Source organism: Oreochromis aureus, linkage group 1 (assembly GCF_013358895.1).
Source record: "Oreochromis aureus strain Israel breed Guangdong linkage group 1, ZZ_aureus, whole genome shotgun sequence".
NCBI classification, from domain to species: domain Eukaryota; kingdom Metazoa; phylum Chordata; class Actinopteri; order Cichliformes; family Cichlidae; genus Oreochromis; species Oreochromis aureus.
The window spans coordinates 2,727,561-2,754,981 of NC_052942.1; the positions used below are offsets into that span (position 1 = coordinate 2,727,561).

The following is a 27,421-nucleotide window of genomic DNA, read 5'->3' on the forward strand; positions in this document are numbered from 1 at the left end:
TGACTGCCGTCCACAGACACACATCCACTTGTCTTGAAGGAAGGCGCTTTCTTGGTGTCCCTATTATACACGGCCCCCCGTCGCCCTTCCCACCACCTCCTCTCTCACTCCCCTGTTTCCCTGTCAGGCAGGGAGACGTGCCGCACGGAGCCGCGCCGAGTGTCTGTCGCCTCATATTGAATTTCAGCGCGGCAGCAGTCGGCTTTCTCTCCACAAGATCGGGTTTAAAGAGCGCTCGCCGCCTCTCGCTCTTCTCCCTCGACGCTCTCTCCTCCTTCCCATCGCTACTTGCCCCCTCTCTCCTCCCGTCCACAGACCCGCACTTTGGTTGGAAGTTTCCCCGGAGCAGAGCTGCTCCACCGTCCTCGGTGCGCCCGGAGAGTCGGAGAAATGAAGCTTCATTAAGAGAAGAAAGAAGAGAGAAGGGGCCAACAAGGCGAAAGGAATAAATCATTGAGAAGAGTCACCACCGAAGACGTCCAAGGTAAAAATGTGGCTTTTAAACATTTATTTATTTATTACTTTTTACAGTAAACAGAAGCCTGCAGTAGCTTCTGACTGAGCGCTACAGCACATGGACTTTTTTTTTAAAAAAAGTCTTGCAACAGAGTTTGTGGAGCATCTCATATGCTGAATGTTACTGTTATGTGTGTTAAGTCAGCGGGACTTAGATCTGTCTATGATGTTGGCTAAGCTAACCTACTTAAAGACATTTCAGCGCCACCTTTCTTTAACAAGAACTTTATCAGTAGCTAACAGGTCAGGCACATTTGTTGTATATTAGACACATTGTAAACTACTGATAAAATAGCTCTTGGCTATTAGAATAAAAAAAAACACCAGCTGATAACTGGGTGTTTTATTATAATAATAGCAGCAACAATAATAATAATGGCATATACATACATATACATACTACAAATTAAAATGTTAAAATTAAACTGAGACAGTTACTCTTTATTAAACTCGTGGTTCCCATATGAAATGTTATACATGATGAAAACTGAAGCTACGTTTTTCACAGCAGACATTTTGACTTGTCAAACACACTTAATAGCATCACTAACTGCTACACCAGGCTGCAGTAATTGCTCGAACATCTTAATTGCCTTTCTGACCACCGTCCTTTTCCTGCTATCACAAGTCACAATGAAGAGGCAGGCTAGAGAAATAAGAGAACTGTTACAGTGTAATTTAACTTGTGTTGTACCTGCTGCAGGTGTTTGTTGTTGTTTTTTACACAGTTAATGTAGTGATTGGATTGCAGAATATTTCACACGAGGGTATGGAGAATTTCTTTGGGAATGGCTGTGAGAAACCTACAGCATCACGGCTCATAGATATTTCACTTTGTCATAAGCCAGAAGCTACAACTTGTAATTTGTAAACACAAGTCTTAATACAAAAAACGAGGTAGTAAATTTGTATTAGTTTATCAATTAGAAAATCAATGAATCCGAAACAATAAGAACAAAATGGACTGGTTCACTCATCTCAGATATTTTGATATTTTCTTCCTGTCCCAGGTATTTGTGATAGTAAACTGAATATCCTTACATGTAAGATGAACAAGGCAAATTAATTTTAGACTAAACAAGACAACTATATTGGGCATTATTTAATTTTGACCATGATGGGGAAATGTCCTACCACTTGGGCGGTGGGGGTAAGGGGTGGGGCAGTCAGGGTTTTGTAAAGCACTGATAAATGTTTTCATAACCACTAAGTTTATATTTCCTAGAATATGTCTTTATTGTGTAGTGCCATTGCTAAGACAGTTTCTCCAATAGTAGTTTTTTCCCTTGTTCCCGGGAGCATGTGTGTGGTAGTGCTAACTTTTATAAGAATGGCTGTCTAATAGTTTTTTCAGCCTTGTTATTTCCACTGACATGTAGAATCCCCTGAACACACAAGTTCAACAGAAATGTAAATTCTTTCTGCGCCAAAGTAGCTGCAACACTAAAGGGAATGTAGGTCATGTGCAGTACCGCCAGCTTCTATTAGTATAGGCATTGTACCTTTAAAGTAACTATATTAGCAGTTATGTAGCACCTGGAGACCATGAGATGTTGATGACGCTTGAGGTGACGACATAATGACATCCGTACTATCCGTACGTCATTACCATGGCTACCAGTACAGATGAGGACACGGTTTAGTGACAGGATAGTAAGTACATTCGATTTCATTTTAGATTGCTGCTGTACCCGGAGCTGATGCTTTTTTATATCAAAAACGGTCCAACCATAAAGTTGTGGGCAACCCTTAAACAGCCCACTAGTTCCTGCAGTGGAAAATAGTCCTTTGACTCATAGCTGAGTGTGTTCATTTCTCTGCAACTGACAAAGAGCCAAATTGAGCTTGAAATGTTGTTGGGTTCATTTTCTTTGTAAAGGAGGCATTTAAATAGGAAAGGAGTTTCTGATGTGCCATTTGCACTTCTTTGTTAGATTGATTGTGTGATTGATTTATTTTCAACAAAACATTTTAAAAATCCATTAGAAAAATGTTTAAAATTGTCCAATAGTTGGGCAGTTTTAAAGATTTTTAAGCATCACTCTTACTTTTCTCCATTATGACTAGATTTACTTATTGCTCCATTTTATATCATGTTAAGTGTGACCTGCCAATACATTGTTTTTCTTTCTAAGAATTATAACTAACCTGCAAAAATAAAGTTTAAAAACCAACAAGGTGCCAAAACAAATGTCAGGTACTTACAGAGTTTGCCACTGTGTTTATAGACTCACCAGATAATGGACAGTGACGCTTTTCCCTTTTTTTCCTTTTAACAATATTTTCCTCATAATTGCTTTGATGATTTGCACATACCGAGGCTGGATCTGAGCTCTAGACAGCATTCACTTTAGCTTCTTTTCCTTTCTTAGCTTCATTAAAATGTCCATGTTTTCCTGGGGGACGTGTCTAATCAGGGTTCTTGTTACAAATACTTTCATGGTATTACTTTTTTATGTGATAGTACTTTGTGTTTTCACTCACAGTCAAGTCATGTGGCTACGGCTGTTACACATGCATTGAAGTGACTGGCTCATAATTGGTCATGTATGAACCTGGAATGCTACCAGAATTCCATTACCTGGCCCGTCAATTGGTGCATCCTTAATCAGATCTGTTGGAAAAAGGTCATTAATTTGCACTAAATATGCATTTAAATTAGCCATAATTTAATTACGTTTGTTTGGTGATTGGTTTTGTTTGCAACAAAAAAGCCAAAAAATCTGTTAAAAGTATCAAATCACAGTTCTTTGAATGTGGGTAGACTTCCTGTCCTGATATAAATGCAGTAGGAGAAACAGTGGCCAGTTATGTTCCTGGAGAGATCACCACTGTGAGGTCAGTTTTATCATCCAACGTTGTCCCTATGTGTTAATTAGCTCATTGTGGTGATGACTTTTTAAAATCTGGTGTAACTGAGCATGAAAACACCTTATGAGACTGACCTTAATCTAAAAAGAAAGATGCACCAATAATTCACGTCACCATATACCGAATCAGTCTAAAGGTTTTTGTCTGATTGTTGTAAGTATTATTTCACGAACACATGCTGAGACTTTGTCCAAAGATAAGACTGAGTGTTGTGTTTTTAAAATGACTCACTATGTTGTTTTGTCTGTGTTGGGAACATAAATTAATTTCAGCCACAGCTGTTCCATCACAGTTTGCATTGTGTGAGAATGTTAACATTATTTGTTGGGTTTTTGAAAAGCTATTTGTAGTGATATTTGATTAGTCCGGTTAATGCTGTAATTTAACTGAAAAACATATTGAGGATGACTGTATTAAAGAAAAGTGTTCTTTCAAGTCTTTTTTGGTTTTATGGTTATGGTCATTTATGGTTACTTTCAGTTCACAGACTGATTTTTTGATAGCATGAAGATGCTAATGATACACTTTTGTTTATGATACATTTCATCACAGAACACAAATTCTCTTAATTTCTATTTAAATTTCTATTTAATTCTTGAATTCCTTTTATCCAAAATGTTTTTTTTAAGTGCTTAGTAACCTCCTCCAGAAAACTCTTTATATATACAATTTATATTCAGTGGCATTATCTACACTTTGCTAGCAGCTGTGTCCAAATTTTCAAGTATTTCTTTGCATATTATTTGTCTTTTTTTGCATATTATTTATTTCCTCTTTGCTGAAAAACTTGATGGGACTGACTGTGAGGTAGCAGAAGAAAGCTTTTTTCCCTCTGGGTGGGTATTCCATGAAAAAAGCAGCTTTTGGCTGCTCTTTTATTCACGAGGAGTTACCACAGTGCAGAGTGGCACGTTTGACTTGGCAGACTTTTTACACCAGATGCCCATCCTGACACAGCTCTCCCAGGGATTTGTGTACCCTCCTGGTCTTAAACCAGGGATTTTTTTTTTTTACATGTTAGGCACACTGAATGGGAATTTTATCCTCCAAGTTAATCCAGCTTTAGTTTGATAATTTTTGACAATAAATGGTACTACACAATATCTGCAGAAACAGTTTAAGGACTGGGGAACATTGAGAGTTTCGAAGTGTCATTCTTTTAAAATTCTTAAAGAATCTCAGCCACATAGGCATTCTTTTTCAGAAATAAGCATTCACTTTACTTGTGTGCTGTTAAAGGAAGTTGTGCCAGGATTTCATGATACCATATCATTTAAGTCCCCCTGTATCTCTCATAAGTGACATCCAATCTGAGCAACCAAGGTTTGGCATTTACTGTTGGCTAATTTACCTAAATGTCAGGTGTAAGCATATAGGTGGGTGGACCGCCTCATTTACCTAGAGATGTTTAATTAATGTGTGACGGTTGTACTGCTTGCACCTGCTGCCTTCTTTCTGTGCTACAGTATGCATTTCAGGCATCGTGCCACAGGTTTTTCAAAAGGAATATTAATTTCTGTAGCTTTCAATTTCCTCCCACAGCCTGTTTTTGTTTCCTGGACACAAGAGAAACCGATCCGTGCTCAGATCCACTACTTAGCTCACTGAAGTGGAAAGGCTTGTTGGTACTCCTAGATGTTGTCAGTGGTCTGAAAAGTCATACTTCAGCTCTATTCTTGTCTTCTATTTTATGTCATTACAATTAGAAATTACAAATTTAAGGGTCTGTTTCAAGAGTAACTGTATATTAAAAGTTACATATACCGTATTTTCTGCACTATAAGGCGCACTTAAAATCCTTTAATTTTCTCAAAAATCGCCAGTGTGCCTTATGTATGAATTCTAGTTGTGCTTACTGACCTCGAACCGATTGGCGCTCAAAAGAAGCCTCGCGGAGTAATCTGGGTCCTAAACTCCGTCCGCTTCAGGTCCCAAAGTCAAACGAACACTGCTGCATCACTGAGAGTTACAAACTGTCTAAATTCTTTCATCTTTAATAAAACGATCAGCGTTGCTGCTTTACCAGGTATAAAAATTAAGTTTAACATCCAGGCATCCATGAAAACAGAGTTTATTACATTTAACGGAATTAGAAGTTAGCAGGAAGTTAGCTCGCTAGCTTCCACCTAAACATGATATAGCATGTTCTGACTGAGAGATTTCTGAAAAAAATCAAACGTACAGCTCTGCTATCACTTCCAACATAAATGAAGACAGGAAACTAAACAGCAGTGATGTTTGTAGGGTTACTGAAGTTGGGCTCGCTGGTATATAATGATGTGCTACGTGATTGCTAGCGACACAGCTGTGTTAGCATAACCTAAACACAGTGAAGCTGGAGGATGAACGCTAACTTTTTTCCACTCGATAAAAGTTAACGTGAGGGTTCCTGATGGTTAGGGACAAATGCAATCGCATGGCAGGATGCTGTAAACGGACCAAACTTCAGTCAGGAGAACAACTGAGATAATCCATCCACAATACGAGGTTAGTCATTAATATACTGCAACAACATGGGAATAGAGCAGCTGCCAGAGAATTCAACATTAATGAATAAATGGTACGGAAGTGGAGGAAGCAAGAAGAATGAGTTGAGTAAAGTTTGACTTATCTGACTGTTTTGTTTCGCTTAATGCGCCTTATAATCCGGTGTGCCTTATGGTCTAAAAAATATGGAAAGCTTACACTAACACAGGGTAAATACTGTAGCGGGCCAGGGCTGTTTGGGGTTTGTTCTGTTATTACAATTATGTGTTTGTTGTCATGTTGTTATGGTGACGAGTGACGCGCTCTCTCGGCGACTGTGTTTCCGGTGAGAGAGCGCCTTTTTTTTTTTGTTGTTTGTGTGTTGTTGCCGCGCTGAGGAGAGAGGTAGCGGCAGTGTTCTGGGCCGGTTGCAAATAAACGGGTGCTCCCAAAGAAACCTCTGTCTTCTCCGTGTCTGAGCTCGCCACAATACTTTCTGGCTGAGCAGAATTAATTCTATCAGAAAACAGTTTTTGGCTTCTTTGATTTGTAACCCTTAATAAACACATTTCTGATGAGTTTAACATCAGAAACACTTTTTTCAGATCTTCTTTGTTTTTTGGTTTTTTAAACTTTGCCCTAAATAAGCTAAATCTATAATAAAACTGGTTTATCGTCTGACTTACAAATTATTAGCCTATGAGTGTTCTGCATCCCAGAGTATCTCAATGGCTTCAAAAGGCACTGTTACTGTAAAAAGTTATGGTAAATGATAAACCTAATTACTGCCTCTTTACATGCTGTAAAACTCTTCTTCTTTGCTATGGTTTTCAGGAAGTTCTGCTTACAGTGTAATTATTTCCTTCCTTTCAGAATCTGGTATCAGTCTTTTGATGTGAGTGCATACAACTCACATCGACTACATTCAATTTTCCAACTCTGAAGTCAATGCAACAAAGATGAAAAAGGTCTTGAATTTTTTGTGCATTGCCTATGCATTCACAGTGGTCGTACAGATGTTGTATTATGATGTGCACATATTGTATTCCAATTAAGTTCAGTTTTAGTCATATAACAAATCAAATCACGACACCAGGCTCCTCAGTAACATGTGAAAGAACCATGCACCCCATCCTCATGCTGGTTACATACTGCTGTGGGATGGCTACCCGTTCTTTATTTTGCACTCCACCACTCTACCTGGGCCATGGCTAATGCTAGCAGAGGAGATCTGAGGACCTCAGTATACCATTAATCGGTATTACCGACAAGTGGAGATTTAGAATTGCCATTTCGTCTTGATATCTCGCTTCACAGAGATTTTGTCCAATGATTACAAGCCTTGTGTCTCCAGTGAGAGAGATGCCGCCCCACACCATCGCAATGCCTCCATTGAAAGCTGTTACCCTATCATTGCAGCTGTCATCATAGTGTTCTCCAAGTCTTTTTCACGATTTGATCGTAGAATCCAACTGCCGTATGCAGCTGGACTCATCGCTGAACATAACAATCCATCACATGTTCAGGTTCCATGTACATGCTGTGAACACCAGCACAAACAGCCTGAAACGTAATCATGACAGGCCTCCTGGCAGCCCTATGATACCGGAGATTGGCTGTGTGGGTTAGAGAGCCGTCGGCCATATTGTCCTGCAAACCTTGATTTCAAATCTGTAGAAGACTGCCTACAGTTTTTAAGTACTGACAGGGCAAGGAAATGGTCTTCTTGGTGTCTTCTTGGGACATGGCCTGTTTCTGACATTTCCTCTTAAATGTAACTTGGCCTTCAGTTTGCAGGTAATACCATGGCTCACTCCAAATAATGCTGCAGCCTGGAGTTGCTCTATGGCAATACAGACCAGTCAATCGTGGTATGCTTGGTCAAACACACCGACTGACCACTTTAGCAAGGTCTATGCTCACAGGTGGTGAAAAGCAGGTGCCTGATTATCAGCACCTGCAGTACCACAAGCTCAAAACAAGAGTTGATAGAAGAATAAGCTGTTTGGCAGTAGTTTTTTCATGGGTGCAACCAACATACTGAACTCCCAAAAATATAAAAAATGGAAAGCTTTTTTGGCAAGAACCCAATATATATATATACATATATATATGTATATATATATATATATATATATGTATATATACATACATATATATATATATATATATATATATATATATATATATATATATATATATATATACATACATACATACATACATACATACATATACAGTAGCTTGCAAAAGTATTCGGCCCCCTTGAACATTTCCACATTTTGTCACATTACAGCCACAAACATGAATCAATGTTATTGGAATTCCAGGTGAAAGACCAACACAAAGTGGTGTACACGTGAGAAGTGGAACGAAAATCATACATGATTCCAAACATTTTTTACAAATAAATAACTGCAAAGTGGGGTGTGCGTAATTATTCAGCCCCTTTGGTCTGAGTGCAGTCAGTTGCCCATAGACATTGCCTGATGAGTGCTAATGACTAAATAGAGTGCACCTGTGTGTAATCTAATGTCAGTACAAATACAGCTGCTCTGTGACGGCCTCAGAGGTTGTCTAAGAGAATATTGGGAGCAACAACACCATGAAGTCCAAAGAACACAGCAGACAGGTCAGGGATAAAGTTATTGAGAAATTTAAAGCAGGCTTAGGCTACAAAAAGATTTCCCAAGCCTTGAACATCCCACGGAGCACTGTTCAAGGAGTATGGCACAACTGTAAACCTACCAAGACAAGGCCGTCCACCTAAACTCACAGGCCGAACAAGGAGAGCGCTGATCAGAAATGCAGCCAAGAGGCCCATGGTGACTCTGGACGAGCTGCAGAGATCTACAGCTCAGGTGGGGGAATCTGTCCATAGGACAACTATTAGTCGTGCACTGCACAAAGTTGGCCTTTATGGAAGAGTGGCAAGAAGAAAGCCATTGTTAACAGAAAACCATAAGAAGTCCCGTTTGCAGTTTGCCACAAGCCATGTGGGGGACACAGCAAACATGTGGAAGAAGGTGCTCTGGTCAGATGAGACCAAAATGGAACTTTTTGGCCAAAATGCAAAATGCTATGTGTGGTGGAAAACTAACACTGCACATCACTCTGAACACACCATCCCCACTGTCACATATGGTGGTGGCAGCATCATGCTCTGGGGTGCTTCTCTTCAGCAGGGACAGGGAAGCTGGTCAGAGTTGATGGGAAGATGGATGGAGCCAAATACAGGGCAATCTTGGAAGAAAACCTCTTGGAGTCTGCAAAAGACTTGAGACTGGGGCGGAGGTTCACCTTCCAGCAGGACAACGACCCTAAACATAAAGCCAGGGCAACAATGCAATGGTTTAAAACAAAACATATCCATGTGTTAGACTGGCCCAGTCAAAGTCCAGATCTAAATCCAATCGAGAATCTGTGGCAAGATCTGAAAACTGCTGTTCACAAACGCTGTCCATCTAATCTGACTGAGCTGGAGCTGTTTTGCAAAGAAGAATGGGCAAGGATTTCAGTCTCTACATGTGCAAAGCTGGTAGAGACAGACCCTAAAAGACTGGCAGCTGGAATTGCAGCAAAAGGTGGTTCTACAAAGTATTGACTCAGGGGGCTGAATAATTACACACACCCCACTTTGCAGTTATTTATTTGTAAAAAATGTTTGGAATCATGTATGATTTTCGTTCCACTTCTCACGTGTACACCACTTTGTATTGGTCTTTCACCTGGAATTCCAATAACATTGATTCATGTTTGTGGCTGTAATGTGACAAAATGTGGAAAAGTTCAAGGGGGCCGAATACTTTTGCAAGCCACTGTAGGTAGGTAGGTAGGTAGGTAGGTAGGTAGATAGATAGATAGATAGATAATATCCATATATATGGTATTAAATTTGCAATAATGTCAGGTAATAAATGCTCAGGAGAGCATTACGTGAATGTCAAGATAACTCACATGGTAAACAATATGTATAATAATCAGATTTGATCAGAAATTAAAAGAAAACTCACCACTGACAGCATCCGACAGCTTGAACTGTACTGCAAAAGTCAAATTGTATTACTATACCACAAAGAGAAAGATTATAATTTATTTCAAGCAGTACTTTGAGACAGTGGGGAAGAAAACCACATTTTAACAAGAATAAATAGAACTAGAGTCAGGGAAGGTAGCCATCTGGCTTATCCAGAACAGAGAAGTATAAACACTCGGGTTGGTGAGGCTAGAAGCTGCAGATCAGAAACATTTAGCTGCAGAGCCAGGGATACACGGAGAGAGCACAGAGAGGAAAAAGCACAAAATAAAGGGGGATGATGAATAGAATAACAAGCTTGGGATTCATCTATGAAATTACACACAACTTTAATAGCTTTGGTTTTAAACAATGGTTAAACCTTATTTTAACATTAGGCCTAACCTCTAGCATAGGTAATATATGTGCATTTGTGTACATGTGCACTTGAATGGAGGAGGCAAGCTAACCAATTTTGCGTATGGTTTGTTCCTAAGCAAATATGTAAATTGCCAGGTATGCCAGTAACTTCATAATGAGCTCTGTGCTCTGCTGTGGATGAACTCTAACGGTGCTGGTTGTCCCTGCAGCCTTGGTAAGCTCAGCACATAAAGCAATTCTATGTCCGTTGCAGGTTCTGATTGGAGTGAACCTCCAGATCATGAAGGTTCACCTCGTATCTCCTGAGCAAAACAAGTGCAGACATTGCCAGTTGAAGTCCAGATCTCAAGGACCACAAACAGACATCTGGCTGGGAAATACTGGGGCTGGGTGGCTAACTGTGACTTTATTGCAGATTTATTCATCTACTGCAGGTGAAAAAAATAAGAAAATAGACCCTCTAACATTTTAAAAATGTGAATGTTATTTTTTTTTATTACTGTAACCAGCTTTATTTTGATAAAAATGTTAATAAACTAAAATGTACAGGTTAATGATGATCAAATATTGACTAAATATGTTCAATATCTGGACGAGAGCATAGCATGCTAAGGTACCAGGTGACACTAACCTAGTGTTCCAGTGGCAGGTGGGTCAAACACTGGCCTTAACACATTGTATATGCCTGCGTTAACATTTATAGTCAACATCCTGTGTTGTTTATGTTTTATTTAAATATTTAAATATTTAAAAGAATTACATCACTGTCTCTTGTATTTCAATTAAAACAAAGATCTGAGATTGGGTTTTAAGACTCTTGACTTTGGAAATGGCTGCTAAACAAGTTCCCGGTGTACTCCTCCTCCTCCCATTAGCTGTTATGTTTGTTGGATTCTTTCGAGGCACATTGAACAATGTTTTGGAGACACTGGGAATTTGAATATTGGGGTTTTAGTGTGTGTGGGTTTTTTTTAAAGATAGTGTAAATAATCAGCTGACTAATTCAAAATTTAACAAACCCTAAAGTCTTTTCCTAAGACAAAAGACTGAGGAACCTTCAATTAAATTTAGTTGCCTCAAGGTGCTTCATATTGTAACGTAAAGAACATACAGTAATACAAAGACAACAAAGAAAAACACCAACCCTCATATGATGCCCTATGAGCAAGCACTTTGGCAACAGTGGGAAGGAAAAACTCCCTTTTAGAAAGAAGACAGGACAAAGACGTGCTGTGGAAGAGAGCCAGAGGTGAATAATACTTAATAATTGAAGCAGAGAAGTGCATATGTGCTTCAAGCCTGTGCATCTAAAGTGTGAAACCTGCAGCATTTGGAAAAGCACACTAGTATTAGATGTGTTTTGTATGATGCATCTTTTGAATGGACAGATCTGCTGTAGAAAAACAGACACTATTATCTGCACTTACAATCGCCTCAGTAAACCAAGGTTTAATGCAGCCACAGGAGATGCTGCCATTCTAAAGGAGTTTACAAGCCAGATTTATGAGCTCTGTAGCTTGACTGAAATAAAAGAGATATTTTTCTTCCTCAGTTTAAGGGTTCTTGAGTCATTCTGGGAAATGTGAAGCCAGAAGAGAAATCCACATCCGCCTTACTATAATAAAGATAAATATAAGAGTATTAGACAAAACTAAATGGAAAACCTGAGCTGCCAGTAAGAAGTCACCCTCATGTCTCTGGAGAGTGCTGCCCTTTCCTGCTCCTCATTTAGCTTTTCTCTGACACAGAGCCGAGGGAGGGGACAACAGGAAATGTTTGTGTGTGAGAGAGAACGAGAGAGAGCAAACTTTGAATTTGTCTTCAGACGTGATCAAAGTTAAACTTTGATGTCAGGGTCCAAACCCTCTATCAGCCCTGAAGGAGTCGCTCATCACTCATATTAGAAATGTACGCTGTCAGGTCGCTAGCCAGAAGTCTTTGTAATGTCTGATTGACTGCTTGAGTGAATAGAGCAGGCTACTCTCTGGAGAATTTGCAGTAGCAAACAATGTCCTTCTTCATGCACGCTCTGTCTAGGCAGCATCCTTGCCCAAAACCAATCTGAGGTAGTGAGAACGTGTCTGACACAAACCATCTCCTATTGCATGGCTACATGTGTGAAAGGGCAACTCTGGGCAGAGACAGGATGTGATTCTCCTGACGCTGTGCGACGTGTACTGTTGCAGGGTTTTTAGCTTGTGATATAAAGCACCTTGAGTTGATTGTTCTTGTGATTCGGTAGCATATAAATAATGTTACGCCCCTCTGCAGCCCCTAATCTCTTTGCAGCGGCAGTGCAAGAGTATTCAGGTGTCGCTAATTGATCACACCAGGTGAGGTGTGGATAAAGGCGTACCTGAGGCAGGCTTTCGGGGAGGCACACCAGCTTTTTTAGCCAAGTCACTATATAATTTAAAATAAAACCTCATCTCTGTGAAATTCGGGTATTAGTCTCCGTATTTGTGTTGCAACTCATGAGCCGGGTTGTAACAATAAATAAGTAAATGCATTGAACTGAACTGATGTCCATGTGTAAAAGCAAATGAGGATAACTATGAAAGTGAGAGATTGTATAGATATGGAGAAGATGGGAGGGAGGAGGTGTTTGACAATCTGTCGTGCTTCAAAACTTTCTCATTCCCTTCCTTCCCCTCACTCCCCCCAGTTTTTATTTTACTTCTCTCTCTCTCTGTGTCTTCGCCCACCCAGCGTGCTTGTTGCCCTCTCCTGCTGTGACTCGCATCTGTTGGGGAAAAGGCTGATCTTTAGTCTTGGCAGGGAATCACCAGCATGCCCACTGCCGCTTCAGACTGGTACTTGTGACGCAGCGGATTTCACTGGAGGATTGATCTTGGGCTTATATTTCATGCTTCTTACCTGCATACATTATCCCAAAAACAAAAGTTCACCTATCCATTATGACCAGTATGTGACTTCTTAATGAAATCCTGTTTCTTTTTAATGTGAGCTCACGTGGGCTGTCTGATCGTAATGACTTTGACTACAGCGCCCACTTTTAGACCATTAAATCATTTCAGAATTTCCTGTTGTACAAACACTTATAGTTGTTTTGGTAATGTGGGAATGTTTGGGCTTGAGGCCCCAGTCACACAGGTGTGACCAGTTAGTGACCTCCTGGTAACCACCAGTCACTAGGATAAAATGTGTATTCCCTGACCAGTTGTGGGAGCAGGCAGTCGTTGTAAAGTCAGTTGCTAATAAGGGAAAACTGATCGTTCCCCGAGTGCTTGGTGATGTTGTTGAGTGGTTACTGGAGATTGAAACCTCCAGTTTCATTGCAATTTCAGAATTAAATAAAGTTAAATTAAATAACACATTTAAAAAATAAATTCAATTAAATGTTAAAAAATAAAACATTTTAGTTCATGCTTTATGTGGTATGAAGGACCCAAAGCACTCAGTGTTGATGGATATTTTATTTACAGTGTGATATTTGCTTGTGCAGCTTTCCAGCTGCCTTGTTCCTCTGGACACTGCCCCTCTGTCAGGTCCTGGCATGACCAGGTGATGGAGAGCAGCTGTATGGGCCAGCCTCCCCTGACACCACACCCTGAACCTGCTGCAACCCCCCCATCCTATCCTATTCTTACTCACATTTCTTGGCATTATCCCACTTATGGTTGTTTTTTACTTTGAGTAACTGCTGTGTGTTTCTCATCATGGACTGGTCAGGTGGTTCTTTGTCCTTGCTTCTTCTTCTTTGGTATTAACTCTGATGTCAGGCTTTTTCTTTCTTTTAAGGTGAACCACAGTTTATGTCTCAGGGGATACAACACTTTCTTTTTGTTTGGAAAGGTGTGACCATTTTGGTTTTATAGTTTGACACTTCAGTTTCTTCAATTAAATTCTTTTTTTTTGTTTTGTTTTGTGTTGTTTTGGGTTACTTTATGCTGGCAGTTTGCTTTTTAGTCATATTTGTGCATCCTCTGTGTGTGTTTCTACTAGCTGTCGCTGGGGAGGTCCTGCCTTTGGCCTTATTACCCAGTGTGCACAACTTTCTCTGCCAAGTTCACCAATCAGAAAGCTTCAGGCGGCCACAAAGGACACCAAGATCACAAAACCTTGAGGTCCTAGTTTCATTGTAAGTCCCCACAAAAAAAGCTCAGACACAGCGATGTGTGTGAGGTGACCATGGATGCCGACTACATCATGATCTTTTACTGGAAAGCCATCATCACTTCTTGGTTTTGGACTCTGCATTTGGTGTTTACCATTTTTGAATGAGAGGGCGGAGTCATAAGCTAACACTGGCTAGTTTATGACTCATTCATTAACTGATCGAAATGAAGATACTGCTGCCATATACCGTTATTTTCTTTCTCTCCTTGCTGTGTAAAGCTATGTCCTGAATCCAGTGTAAAGAAACTGACAAACAGACAAACAGGTCAATCTCCCAATGAGAAGAGAAAGATATCCCACCTACTGTAAGTTCACGCCAAATAAAAAAAACAGCTTGTCATGGCCACTTGAGATTCATTTATTTTTTTAAGTTCACAAAGTTACTGCACATTCCTCACAGCAGTGCTTGTTCTTAATTTAGAGCAAATTAATTCAAGAAATGTTTAACTATGATTCTACTCACATTTGCATTCAGAGGGAAATAAAAAACACATGCAAATTTTGTTTGTTGATGCACTGCTTTGTTGGTCAGAACCCTCCTAGCAAAGGTCTGTTTACTTGGAATTTGAACAAATTAACATATTTTGAAACACAGTTAACATCTAAACCTGTTTGAACTGTTTTGTGAGACTTTCCAAAGTCTCTGGACTGCTTTTCATAACGTCCCATGGTAAATATATGACAGTACAGATTCTGTGGTAAATGTGATTTTTTTAATTTAACCAATTAATTAAAAACAGACTTGGCTACAGTTAGCTAGTAAACCCACAATGTTACATTTAGCTTAATATGGCTTGTGAGCTCTTCCCACAAACCATCTTCTTTCCATCCAAGTGCATTTAGGAAAGATCTAAGATCACTGTAGTCATGTTTGTTGTAGTTATCCTTGAGACTTGAGTTGAATGATTTGCACATGATTTCAAAGTTCCCACCCTTTAGTTGTTACTGGCAGTTGGTCAAATGGTCAAGTTCTAGTAAGGCATAGATTGTAGCAAAGATTTAAAACTTTTTGAAAGTGTATGCAAATGTCGTGAAATGTTTGGAACAATCAGGACTCTTCGTGGAGACGGTCATCTGGCTAAACTGACTAACAAGTCTGCACTTAGCAAAGAAGGCAACAAGTACCCAAAAGTTACTTTAATAGAGCTTTGGAAGCCTTCTGTACACAGTGTTGGGGAGTAACGGGATACACATACCGGCGTTACGTATCTAAAATACAAAATATGAGTAACTGTATTCCGTTACAGTTACCGTTTAAAAAGGTGGTATTCAGAATACAGTTACTTTGTTGAAATAAATGGATTACACGGCGGTCTTTCCCTGTTTCATATGTTAGGCTGTCCCCTCTCTATCTTTGATAATTCCACGCCAGTGGAAACCCAAACAAACACACATTAAGAAGCTCTAATGCCTGTGTCTCGATCTCACGGCCCATGTCACCTCTACTTGCGGCCCGCATGATGATGTGAAGAAATATTTGTAAAAATTATTATTCAACAAATGACCTACCAGAAACGGGAGATGGAAGCATGTAAATATAATAATAACCACTGCAGCCAAAAAGAGTGCCTGACGAGCCCAGCTGTAAGTAAGCTATTAAGACTGGACTGTACACTGTGTTCGTGTTTTCCTCCGACACGAACCCACCGTATTAGCCAGAGGTCCCTTTACTACGGTTCGGAGCCGCGGACCTGTTTTATATACACGCGGAATAGTTTTCTATACAAGATCACTGCAAAAACTGCAGCCTTACCTAATGTCCACCTACTGTTACTCATTTATATATTTAGATTTAAACATCTAGTTGGTATTGGTATGGCGAGTAGCCTTCAGTAATAGTAATAACTCACACAGCAATAGTACATCATGTAGTTGTAAAAGGCACGATAATATATTAAGTAATTTGAAGTATTTAGAATACGTTACTCTCATTGAGTAATGTAATGGAATACATTATAAAATACATGTATTCTGTAATCTGTAGTGGAATGCATTTTAAAAGTAACCTTCCCAACACTGTCTGTAGAGCTAGGTGAACGTGGGGAAAGGACAATCACATTAGGACTTTATGCCAGACAATCTCTAAAAGAAAGCATGTTGGTGCTAGCGTCATGCTGTGTTGGAGCAGGGACACACAGACTAGTTAGAAAAAAGGAATGAAAGAGTTCTTGAAAACACTTTTTTTTTTTACACAGGTACAGCATTGAAACAGTGCTTCCTCTTTCTTCACCAAGACAATCCTGGAGTGGCTTTAAGACTCTTCCTGTACTTTCATAGAACATCTGTGTGATGGTCAGATCATGTTGTGCAAAAACTAAACCTTGATAGGAAGTTTGATTATATAGTAGAACCAGCTGATCAACCAATAACAAGTACAAACCTGGATCATGTTTAACTGCTGTCGTGACTCATCACATGACACATTACTTGTTTGTTTTGCCCCTTTTCTCCTCCCCACCCCTCCTTAGAGATTTGACTGTGTGCAAAGGCAGTTGCATCAACAGCAACTTTACTGTGTAATCGTATTCTACTGAAACATACAATAAATGTTAAATGCATTTACTGTACAAGAATATAATATATTATTTACAACCTCTAATTCTAGGTCCAAACCTTACAGGAGATATTGGAAGTAACTGTGTTTCAGGTTATTGTGTTGTATCATTTTGTTTATAAAAGGGCTTTTTCTGCAACTTTAAAACAGACTCTGCATTATTCAACCAATCAAATCTTGCATTTGTCATTTGAATGACAACCTCAAGAATGAAGTGGTAGAGGCAGAATTAGTAATATTTTATGACATTGTAAATTTCCTAGCGCAGCACAGAGACGCACGTGGAACATAAAATAAACAATGAGCAAACAAATTTCACAACGGACTACCCCTCCCCCACCCACTCTTTTTTCACTTCAGGGACACTAGTGGGGAGGAAAACTGTTGTAGGTGGATGAGTTGATGTGATTAATGCTGATGCTTTGTGTTTACCATGTTGCGTAATCATAAATGGAATTTGCATGTAACAAACAATTCGTATCACTCAGTCTTAAAGACGACAATCCATGAGACAAACGATATTCACTGTACGACATGTCGTGTGAAAGTGGGGAGTTTGCAGAATACATAGACCACATATGAAATATGATATGAGGTTTTTTGTAAATGTGAATATTTAAAGCTGATAATATTTAATCATAGACGTGTATAGAATACTCCAGTGATTTAATTTCCTGTTGAAACCTCTGACATCTTTCATTCTAGCACCTTAAACAATAAGTTATAAATGAGAATTCAGTTGGTTTCAGTACAATATTTTCATGGTCATTATGCCTCATTATCCAACCACTCGCTAACCTTGCAATTGTGTTTATGCAGGATGGTGCTTATTCTCTCTGTTCATCTCACAGCCTTTAAATCTGTGTCATTTATCTCACGCTGTTTCATTGATTGCCCCCAACCCCCCGTCCCCATCTCCCTGCCTGCAACTGATTGGACACTTTTTACTCACTTTTCTCCGAGCTACTGCTGATTTCAGCCTCCATTTTCCTCGACATTTTTGTTTAATCTTATGGTTTTTTGCTGTTATTTCAACAAAACATTGACATGGGATGCTCGATAAGAGTGTTTTCCCAGTATAGAAGTTTCATTGTGACCACGATGAGTTGCTTTTCTTTTTAAATTGGACTAATTTAAGTGTGAACCCAGATGGCTACTAATACAAAGGAGATGAGCATATACAGTCTGTCAGGCAGATGACATTATGAGTGCTTTGAGATAAAAAGTGGGACACTGAAAAACATTAAATGTCTGAGTGAGTGCGTGTGTGTGTGTGTGTGTGTGTGTGTGTGTGTGTGTGTGTGTGTTTGTGTGTGGGAGGTGGGGTTCCAAGTTTTTGAGTGAGCAAACAAATTACCAGCCAAGTGAACAAATTTGGCAAAGAAAACTGAGAATCAGGGCACAAGTTTCAGGCAGAGCAGACACTAAATGAAAGAGAGATACAGAGAGAAACGGAAGGTCCTGCTTCTAAATCACAGTCCTCTGACCTGCTGCGTTTCACATTGCAGTAGATGCTGCTTCTGATTAGATGGCAGTAGTGCTGGGCGATATGACGATATATATCGTGTGGACGATAGAAACTTTTCTATCGTGCCATTTGTCTTCTATCGTTTCTATCGTTTCTAACCCTAATTTTATTAATTATTACATAAAATATATCATTAACCCCTTACCACCGGTCGGAGCAGGCACACTCCGTTTTGCCTAACTATTTTTAAATCCCTGTAGAACTGGAACCACTAAGGTAGCGCAATAATTTTTTTTGCATATGAAACCGTAGGAGTTGTACTTACATCTTATTCCATTAGCTTGCCCTAGGTCACGGTTTCCTTCCACATATAGCTTTGCAAAAATTGCATAAAAAGCACTTCCAGCAACAAAAACATAATATTCCAGAAACACACTTTGCCGATCCAATCAGCTGTTCATAACACTTCCTACGTTGGAATATAAGTCAGCGCGAACTATCGCATGTCCGCCATTACCTGTCCGAAACCGGAAGTGAGGTCATTTTCGTGGAAAATGTAGTTTTTTACTTTCAAAGCCTATGTTGGTGTTTTTAAAAGTCATGTTTGACTTTATGCTTTTCTGTATCGTTTCAGGGATGCTTAGAAGTCAAATTACACTGTTGGAAATAGTTTATTTTGATGCACATAGTGTTTTTTTGCAAATTTGCATTATAATATTTATTTTCATTTTTCCTGTAGTATATAAAAATTAGTTTATCTCAAAAATAAAACTATGAAGACACTCAAAATAAATTTCTCGTGGTTGGAAACTATTTTGTGCAACTTTCTTGTATTTACAGTTTTGAGGGATCAGCCTCTTAAATTTCTCTAACTAGAAATATTTGTAAAAAACAAAACAAAAACGATTTTCAATTTTTTTGTAGTTTATTGCACTTTTTTGCAATTTATGTAGTTACTATGGACTTAATGCATACAAATTATTAAAATTTGGGCTATAACGGTTGTATTGATGTATAGCAACTTGAAATGCTCCCACAAATGGCTCCACAGCATGTAAAATGTAAAGATAAGCTCTGGCGGACTTGGTCTCATGGTAGGTCTTAAAGAGTTAAATAGCCTGTGGCAAATATATTAGTGTTGTCTTCTCACTATACATACTCTTAACTTTATGCAAGAGAAAATAAAGTATAAAAAAATGATATTTTTCACAAAGAAACTCCGTCTTGTGGTTTTGCAACATGGTGCTGCTTTACGTGCACCCGGATTTGCGGCATGCTTTACGGTAACTCAAAACAAAGACTGCACCCTCTCCAATCGCTGTTTACAGACTGCATACTTTTCAGATGACCACAGGTCGGGTGGTATATCGTGATATATATCGTTATCGTGATATAAAACAATTCATATCGTGATAAATATTTTTTCCATATCGCCCAACACTAGATGGCAGAAATGAAAAGTGGCAGAACTCAAAGAGGATAACCTTGAACCTTGAAGGTGGTAACCTTCTCAAGAGAAAGTCAACACTCAATAAAGCCCTGCAAATGTGCTAGAAGATGGAGCTTTGAGTTTCAATCTCTGCTTGATCCGGTATCACTGCGCTTGTTCCTACAGGTTATGCTAACTGTGGTGTATAATTCCAGCACTTGGAAACCGACAATATTAGAAATAGATGATCATACAGGGACTCTCTGAACTGCATACCTTTAAAGGGCGTTGGGGGAGCTAATCAAAAAAGTAATATATCATACATTATGTATGTATGTTAATTAATAACTGACAGGAGAAAGCAATTTGTTACACTGTTCGTTACATTACATTGTTACTCTGTTAAATGACCTAAAACTCATTGTCACATAGTTACCAGTTAACAATATTAACCTGAGGCTACAATTCCACAGATTAACACAAATCCCTGTCTTAATGTGAACACACGCACAATCTTTCTTTTACTGTTTTTTGTACGAATACAAACGCAAAACAATATTGAAATTCAGTCCAAAGAGACTTGAAAGAAACGTTGATTCATCAACATAAATATGTTGAAATTAAGGCTGTAAGACTGACTGCTTATCCTTCTTTTTGTTACCTGTTGAAGATTTGGCTCAGGCTGTTGGGCTTTGGTTGGCATGCACTTAGCATTATTATCAGTATTAGTAATGATTCAATGCAGAGAGGTGTATGATCACATAGTGAGTGAAGAAGGTGACTGAAGAAGAAATACTCAATGCATCATGGTAATCCCCCAGCACCCTACACCTACTGCATCATACCTAAGGGAGGATTCAGGGTCACCTGATCCAGCCCTGACTGTATGCTTTAGCATGAACAACCAGAGACGTTACTGTTAGCTATGATAGCCAGCAATTTTCGCTACCTCTCATTTTATGGGGGGTTTAGCCATTTAGATTCAAGGCAGTTTTTAATTTAGAGATTATTAAAATGAAACTAAATTGTACTAATATTTGCTTTTGGTGGTGGTGGTGGGGTTATAGTCAAAATTGTTCGTTCTGTATGCTGTTGGTGAGAGCACACAGCAGTGCATACTGACCCACTTTTAGCCCTTACAGGACATATAAATAATTCATTTCCTATATGTCCCCACTGTATCTATGAATGTCTGTATGTGGTACAGTGGTTGGAAATATTCATAGGAAAGATCAATGAGAAGGATGGCTTCTACATTCACTTAAAAGAGGCATCAGCTGCTTAGAATCGGGGCCTTCTTTGTTCTTTTATGATGTTTTGTTGCTTACAGATCATTTGTAGTTGGTTTTTGTTGTATTTTCATGACGTTTTTACATAAAATGGGGGCAAGTATTCTGAAATAACTTGTTGCACATTATATGAAATTAGCAGTTGCTAGTTTTGTTAACTTTTACTTGCTAGGACAAATACAATGACTGATTTGTCTGCAGATACTGGACAAATGTCTCTACAATTAAAATGAAAAGACTGATTTTCAAAAAAACTGAAAATAAAATTTTATACCCTTAGTTTTTTGCACTAATCGAAGTCCAGGGTGATTTTTGTACTAGCTTTGTATTAGCATGTTGGTTTAGTGGAGAATGGCATTTACTGTATTCAAAACACTTACTTCATACCAGATTTTGCCATGCTTTTATACAGTGTTTTTTCTATATGCTTTAAGGACTTTACGTAATATTAACACAACACCCATGTCTTTGGACTGTGGGAGGAATCCAGAGTAACCACAATTCTAACCAGTGCTAACCGCTGCACCACTGTGTTGCAGGAGACTGGAGAATATATTGAATTTTAGCAATATATCAGTATGATTTCAACACAGGTATAGATTATGACAGTGTTATTTATATCAATATAGTTTTATCTTGAACATTTAAAAGCTTGGGCACAGCCACCAAACCCCTGACTGATAAAATACTAATTCTTCAATAAAACCATGCCAGTGTTGCATTTACAGTTACAAATGATCTTCTTATGGCCTCTGACAGTGGACTCATCTCTGTGCTTGTCCTGCTAGACCTCAGTGCTGCGTTCGATACTGTTGACCATAATATCCTATTAGAGCGATTAGAGCACGCTGTAGGTATTACAGGTACTGCACTGCAGTGGTTTGTATCATATCTATCTAATAGACTCCAATTTGTACATGTAAATGGAGAGTCCTCTTCACACACTGAGGTCAATTATGGAGTTCCACAGGGTTCAGTGCTAGGACCAATTCTATTTACATTATACATGCTTCCCTTAGGCAGCATCATTAGAAGACATAGCATAAATTTTCACTGCTATGCTGATGACACGCAGCTCTATCTGTCCATGAAGCCAGGTAACACACACCAATTAGTTAAACTGCAGGAATGTCTTAAAGACATAAAGACCTGGATGGCTGCTAACTTTCTGCTTCTTAATTCAGATCAAACTGAGGTTATTGTACTCGGCCCTGAAAATCATTCGGTATCAAACCAGATGCTTAGTCTGGATAGCTCATAAGTAGGGATGCAACGATACCAATTTTTTCAAACCGATCCGATACCGATACTTGGATCTGAGTACTTGCCGATACCGAGTACAAAAACCAATACTTCTACCACACACAAGTTAAACTTAACCAGTAGTAAAGAAACGACCCCAGACAACTCTTTAACACAAACGAAACGTTTACTGAACGTAAGGGCAGAGACAAATACTGTACAACACATCCCTTTTTTAAACTCAAATGACCCGTATGAAAAGAACATCGAGGGAACAGTTTACCCTGCCCGGGATAGGGTTACCGGGGCCCCGCCCTGGAGCCAGGCCCGGGGAGGGTGCCCGAGGGCGGCGCCTGGTGGCCGGGCCTTAGTCCATGGGGCCCGGCCGGGCACAGCCCGAAGAGGAGACATGGGCCCATCCTCCCGCAGGCCCACCACCCGCAGGAGGCGCCATAGGGGTCGGGTGCAATGTGTGTCGGGCGGCGGCCAGGAGCGGAGGCCCTGGCGGACCGATCCCCGGCTGCCAAGACTGGCAATAGGGACATGGAATGTCACCTCTCTGGTGGGGAAGGAGCCTGAGTTAGTGCGTGAGGTTGAGAAGTACCGGCTAGATATAGTCGGGCTCACCTCACGCATGGCTTGGGCTCTGGAACTAGTCTCCTGGAGAGGGGCTGGACTCTGTCTCAGTCTGGAGTTGCCCCTGGTGAGAGGCGGCGGGCTGGGGTGGGTATTCTAATATCCCCGGCTTGCTGCCGGCACGCTGGGGTTTTTCCCGGTGGATGAGAGGGTTTGTTCCCCGCCTCAGGGTCAGGGAACGGGTCCTGACTGTCATCTGCGCTTATGCGCCGAGTGGCAGTTCAGAGTACCCAGCCTTCTTAGAGTCCCTGGGGGGTGCTGGAAGGTGCCCCACCTGGAGACTCTGTTGTCCTACTGGGAGACTTCAATGCTCACGTGGGTAGCGACAGCGAGACCTGAGGGGCGTGATTGGGAGGAACGGCCTCCCTGATCTGAACCCGAGTGGTGTTTTGTTATTGGACTTCTGTGCAAATCACAGTTTGGCCATAACGAACACCTTGTTCAAACATAAGAGTGTCCATAAGTGCACGTGGCACCAGGATGCTCTAGGCCGCAGGTCGATGATCGATTTTGTAATCGTATCACCAGACCTGCGACCATATGTTCTGGACACTCGGGTAAAGAGAGGGGCTGAGCTGTCAACTGATCACCACCTGGTGGTGAGTTGGATCAGGTGGCGGGGAGGACGCTGGACAGACCCGGTGCACCTAAACGCGTGAGTGAGGGTGTGCTGGGAACGTCTAGCAGAGGCCCCAGTCCGCGAGATCTTCAACGCACACCTCCGCAGAGCTTCAACAACATTCCGAGGGAGACTGGGGACATTGAGTCCGAATGGACCATGTTCAGCGTCTCCATTGCCGGGCTGCTGCATTGAGCTGCGGCCGCAAGGTGGTTGGTGCCTGCCGTGGTGGTAATCCCCGAACCAAATGGTGGACACCAGAGGTGAAGGGAGCCACCAGGCTGAAGAAGGAGTCCCATCGGGCTTGGTTAGCCTGTGGGACTCCAGAGGCAGCTGACAGGTATCGACAGGCCAAGCGGAATGCGGCTCAGGCAGTGGCTGAAGCAAAAACTCGGGTGTGGGAGGAGTTCGAGAGGCCATGGAAAAGACTTTCGGACTGCCTCAAGAGATTCTGGCAAACCGTCAGGCGCCTCAGGAGGGGAAAGCGGTGCTCTACCTGCACTGTGTATAGTGCTGGCGGTGCGCTGCTGACGCCGACTGAGAAAATTGTCAGACGGTGGAAGGAATACTGAGGACCTCCTTAATCCCACTGACACGCCTTCCGAGGAGGAAGCAGAGTCTGGGGATGAGGGAATGACCCGCCAATTTCTGGGGTCGAGGTCACTGAGGCAGTTAAACAACTCCTCGGTGGCAGAGCCCTGGTGTTGATGAGGTCCGCCCGAGTTCCTGAAGGCTCTGGACGTTGTAGGGCTGTCCTGGTTGACACGCCCTACAATGTTGCGTGGAGATCAGGGGCAGTACCCTGGACTGGCAGACCGGGTGGTGGTCCCCATCTTTAAGAGGGGAGACCGGAGGGTGTGTTCCAACTATAGGGGATCACACCTCAGCCTCCCTGGGAAAGTCTATGCCAGGGTGTTGGAAAGGAGAGTTCGTCCGTTAGTCGAACCTCGGATACAGGAGGAACAATGCGGTTTTCGCCCTGGTCGCGGAACACTGGACCAGCTCTTTATCCTCTCGAGGATACTTGAGGGTGCATGGGAGTTTGCCCAACCAGTCTACATGTGTTTTGTGGACTTGGAGAAGGCATTCGACCGTGTCCTCGGGTGTCCTGTGGGAGGTGTTGCGGGAGTATGGGGTGTCTGGCCCACTGTTACGGGCCATTCGATCCCTATACAACCGTTGCAAGAGTTTGGTTCGCATTGCCGGCAATAAGTCGGACTTGTTTCCGTGGGTGATGGCTCCGCCAGGGCTGCCCTTTGTCACCGATTCTGTTCATAATTTTATGGACAGGATTTCTAGGCGCAGCCAAGTGGCGGAGGGCTTTCACTGGTGGCCTCAGAATCTCATCTCTGCTTTTGCGGATGATGTGGTTCTGATGGCTTCATCGGGTGGGGCCTCCAGCTCGCACTGGAACGGTTCGCAGCCGAGTGTGAAGCAGCGGGAATGAGGATCAGCACCTCCAAATCTGAGGCCATGGTTCTCAGCCGGAAAAGGGTGGAGTGCCCACTCCGGGTCGGGATGAGTTCCTGCCCCAAGTGGAGGAGTTTAAGTATCTCGGGGTCTTGTTCGCGAGTGATGGGAGAAGGGAGCCGGAGATCGACAGACGGATTGGTGCTGCGGTTGCAGTGATGCGGACGCTGCACGGTCCGTCGTGGTGAAGAGGGAGCTGAGTGTAAAAGCGAAGCTCTCAATTTACCGGTCGATCTACGTCCCGACCCTCACCTATGGCCACGAGCTGTGGGTAGTGACCGAAAGAACGAGATCGCGGGTACAAGCGGCAGAAATGAGCTTCCTCCAAGGGTGGCTGGCCTCTCCCTTAGAGATAGGGTGAGAAGTTCGGCCATCCGGGAGGGGCTCAGAGTAGAGCCGCTGCTCCTCCACATCGAAAGGAGCCAGTTGAGGTGGTTCGGGCATCTGACAAGGATGCCCCTGGGCGCCTCCTGGGTGAGGTGTTCGGGCATGTCCCACGGGAGGAGGAGGCCCAGGGGCAGACCCAGGACGCGCTGGAGAGATTATATCTCGGCTGGCCTGGGAACGCCTTTGGTGTTCCCCGGATGAGCTGGAGGAGGTGGCTGGGGAGAGGGAGGTCTGGGCTTCTCTGCTTAGGCTGCTGCCCCCGCGACCCGACTTTGGATAAAGCGGATGAGGATGGATGGATGGATATTCCAATTCCTTAACCAAATGAAATACACTGTATAAATGAAATAATTCCCTTTCAAATTATATTAAACAACCCAACTTATGTTATCACCTTTTGGTAAGTGACTCACTAATATACACTCCAAAACACGTTATATAAATCCACTAAACACACAATATTCACACATGGGCCCCACACACACTCACATTCACACTTGTTGCAGGCCTGTTTGCTGCTCACGCCGGACGATGGAGAAAATCCTCTTCTCCCCAGTAAGAGCACAAAAGTCTGACTTACAGTTCCGTTGCTCGGTAGGTCGCCGCTCACCAGTCCCACACTAAATCCACTCCCCTGCGGACCCGATGCTGTCTCTGCTACAGCGCGTTAGCCAGTCACTGTCCAGCTCTCCGACAGTCCTGCCTCCGTGGCGCAACCAAGCAGTCCGGGCTAGCCTTTAGCCTCGGCGGTCATGGCTGGAAACACAGTTTTCCACGGTGGTGCGACCGTTGAAACAAAAAGTCACTTCACCCACACTCTGTTGCGAAGCTCTCACACAGTTAGCTTTCTAGTCACACACTCTTTTGTGCTAGTTAACCTCAGTAAAACTAGCCGAGTCTCTCACTTTGGTTCAGCTAACCTCGTGCATCTCTCCATGCCGTTCTCTTCTGTGAACTGTGAACACCTTATGTGGCGTTCAAGTCCATGGGAATTATGAGTATCTACTACCAAATTCCCATCCGGGCTACATTAGTATCGGTTCATGGTATCGGTTGACTTTTACGAGTACGAGTACGCACACATTTTACAGTATCGGCCCCGATACCCGATACCAGTATCGGGATCGGTGCATCCCTACTCATAAGGTGTCATATGATTGTTGAGTTGTGTTATTGTGTTATTGTATACCTTGCAGTATAAAGGACCTTGAGGAAACTGCTGCTGGGATCTAGGGTCATATTAACAAAACTAAATTATTGAATTAAAAATTGAATTGAACCTCAGTGAGCTCTCCACTATGAGCGGCATGTGAAGTCTGGTTTAGTGTAACAGCTTAAATTTCTCGTTAGAAAGAGCTGTCTGGTGTCAGGTTAAGCAGAAAGAACACTTAAACCAATAATGCTTATATCTGCCTGACTATGAGTCACAATCACTATTGAGCCTAGAAACACTGAGAGATTTTTTTTTTGGTTCAGATCAATCTTTCCACCCAGTCCTACTGGGTGGAAAGATTTGTGTTCACAGCATTTGCTCATTCTTTTGCGACTGGCCACAATCATGTTTTGGTGCTCATCCGCAATCAATCAATCAATCAATCAATCAATCAATCAATCAATCAATCAGTAAATCAGTCAGTAAATCAGTCAGTAAATCAGTCAGTAAATCAGTCAGTCAATCAATCAAGCAAGCAAGTAAGCAAGTAAGTTAGTATACTGTGTTACTTTGTGACATGTTATACTGTAGGTTGTAACACTTAAGTGTATTTTTATTAGTACAGGCTTGTATTGCCTAAGAACAGTAAAAAATAAGCTGCTACTCTGACAGAAGACAGAATCAGGCAACATGTGGGTACGTTTAGTACACCGACTCATACTGTAGGCTGTAGGGATTCATTAGTCAGTATTTTCCCTTTTCTGTTAACTGATGAACTCACTGTA

General features: G+C 41.5%; 1 protein-coding gene across 1 annotated transcript in view; it reads left to right on the forward strand.

The window, feature by feature from the left end:
- The first annotated feature begins 209 nt into the window (after window positions 1-209).
- The window catches only part of shank2b (SH3 and multiple ankyrin repeat domains 2b), a 327,738-nt gene continuing 300,526 nt past the window's right edge, over window positions 210-27,421 (forward strand). The window contains exon 1 of the mRNA XM_039619730.1: window positions 210-484. The gene's annotated coding sequence lies outside the window, so the exon portion shown is untranslated. The remainder of the gene's footprint in view (window positions 485-27,421) is intronic.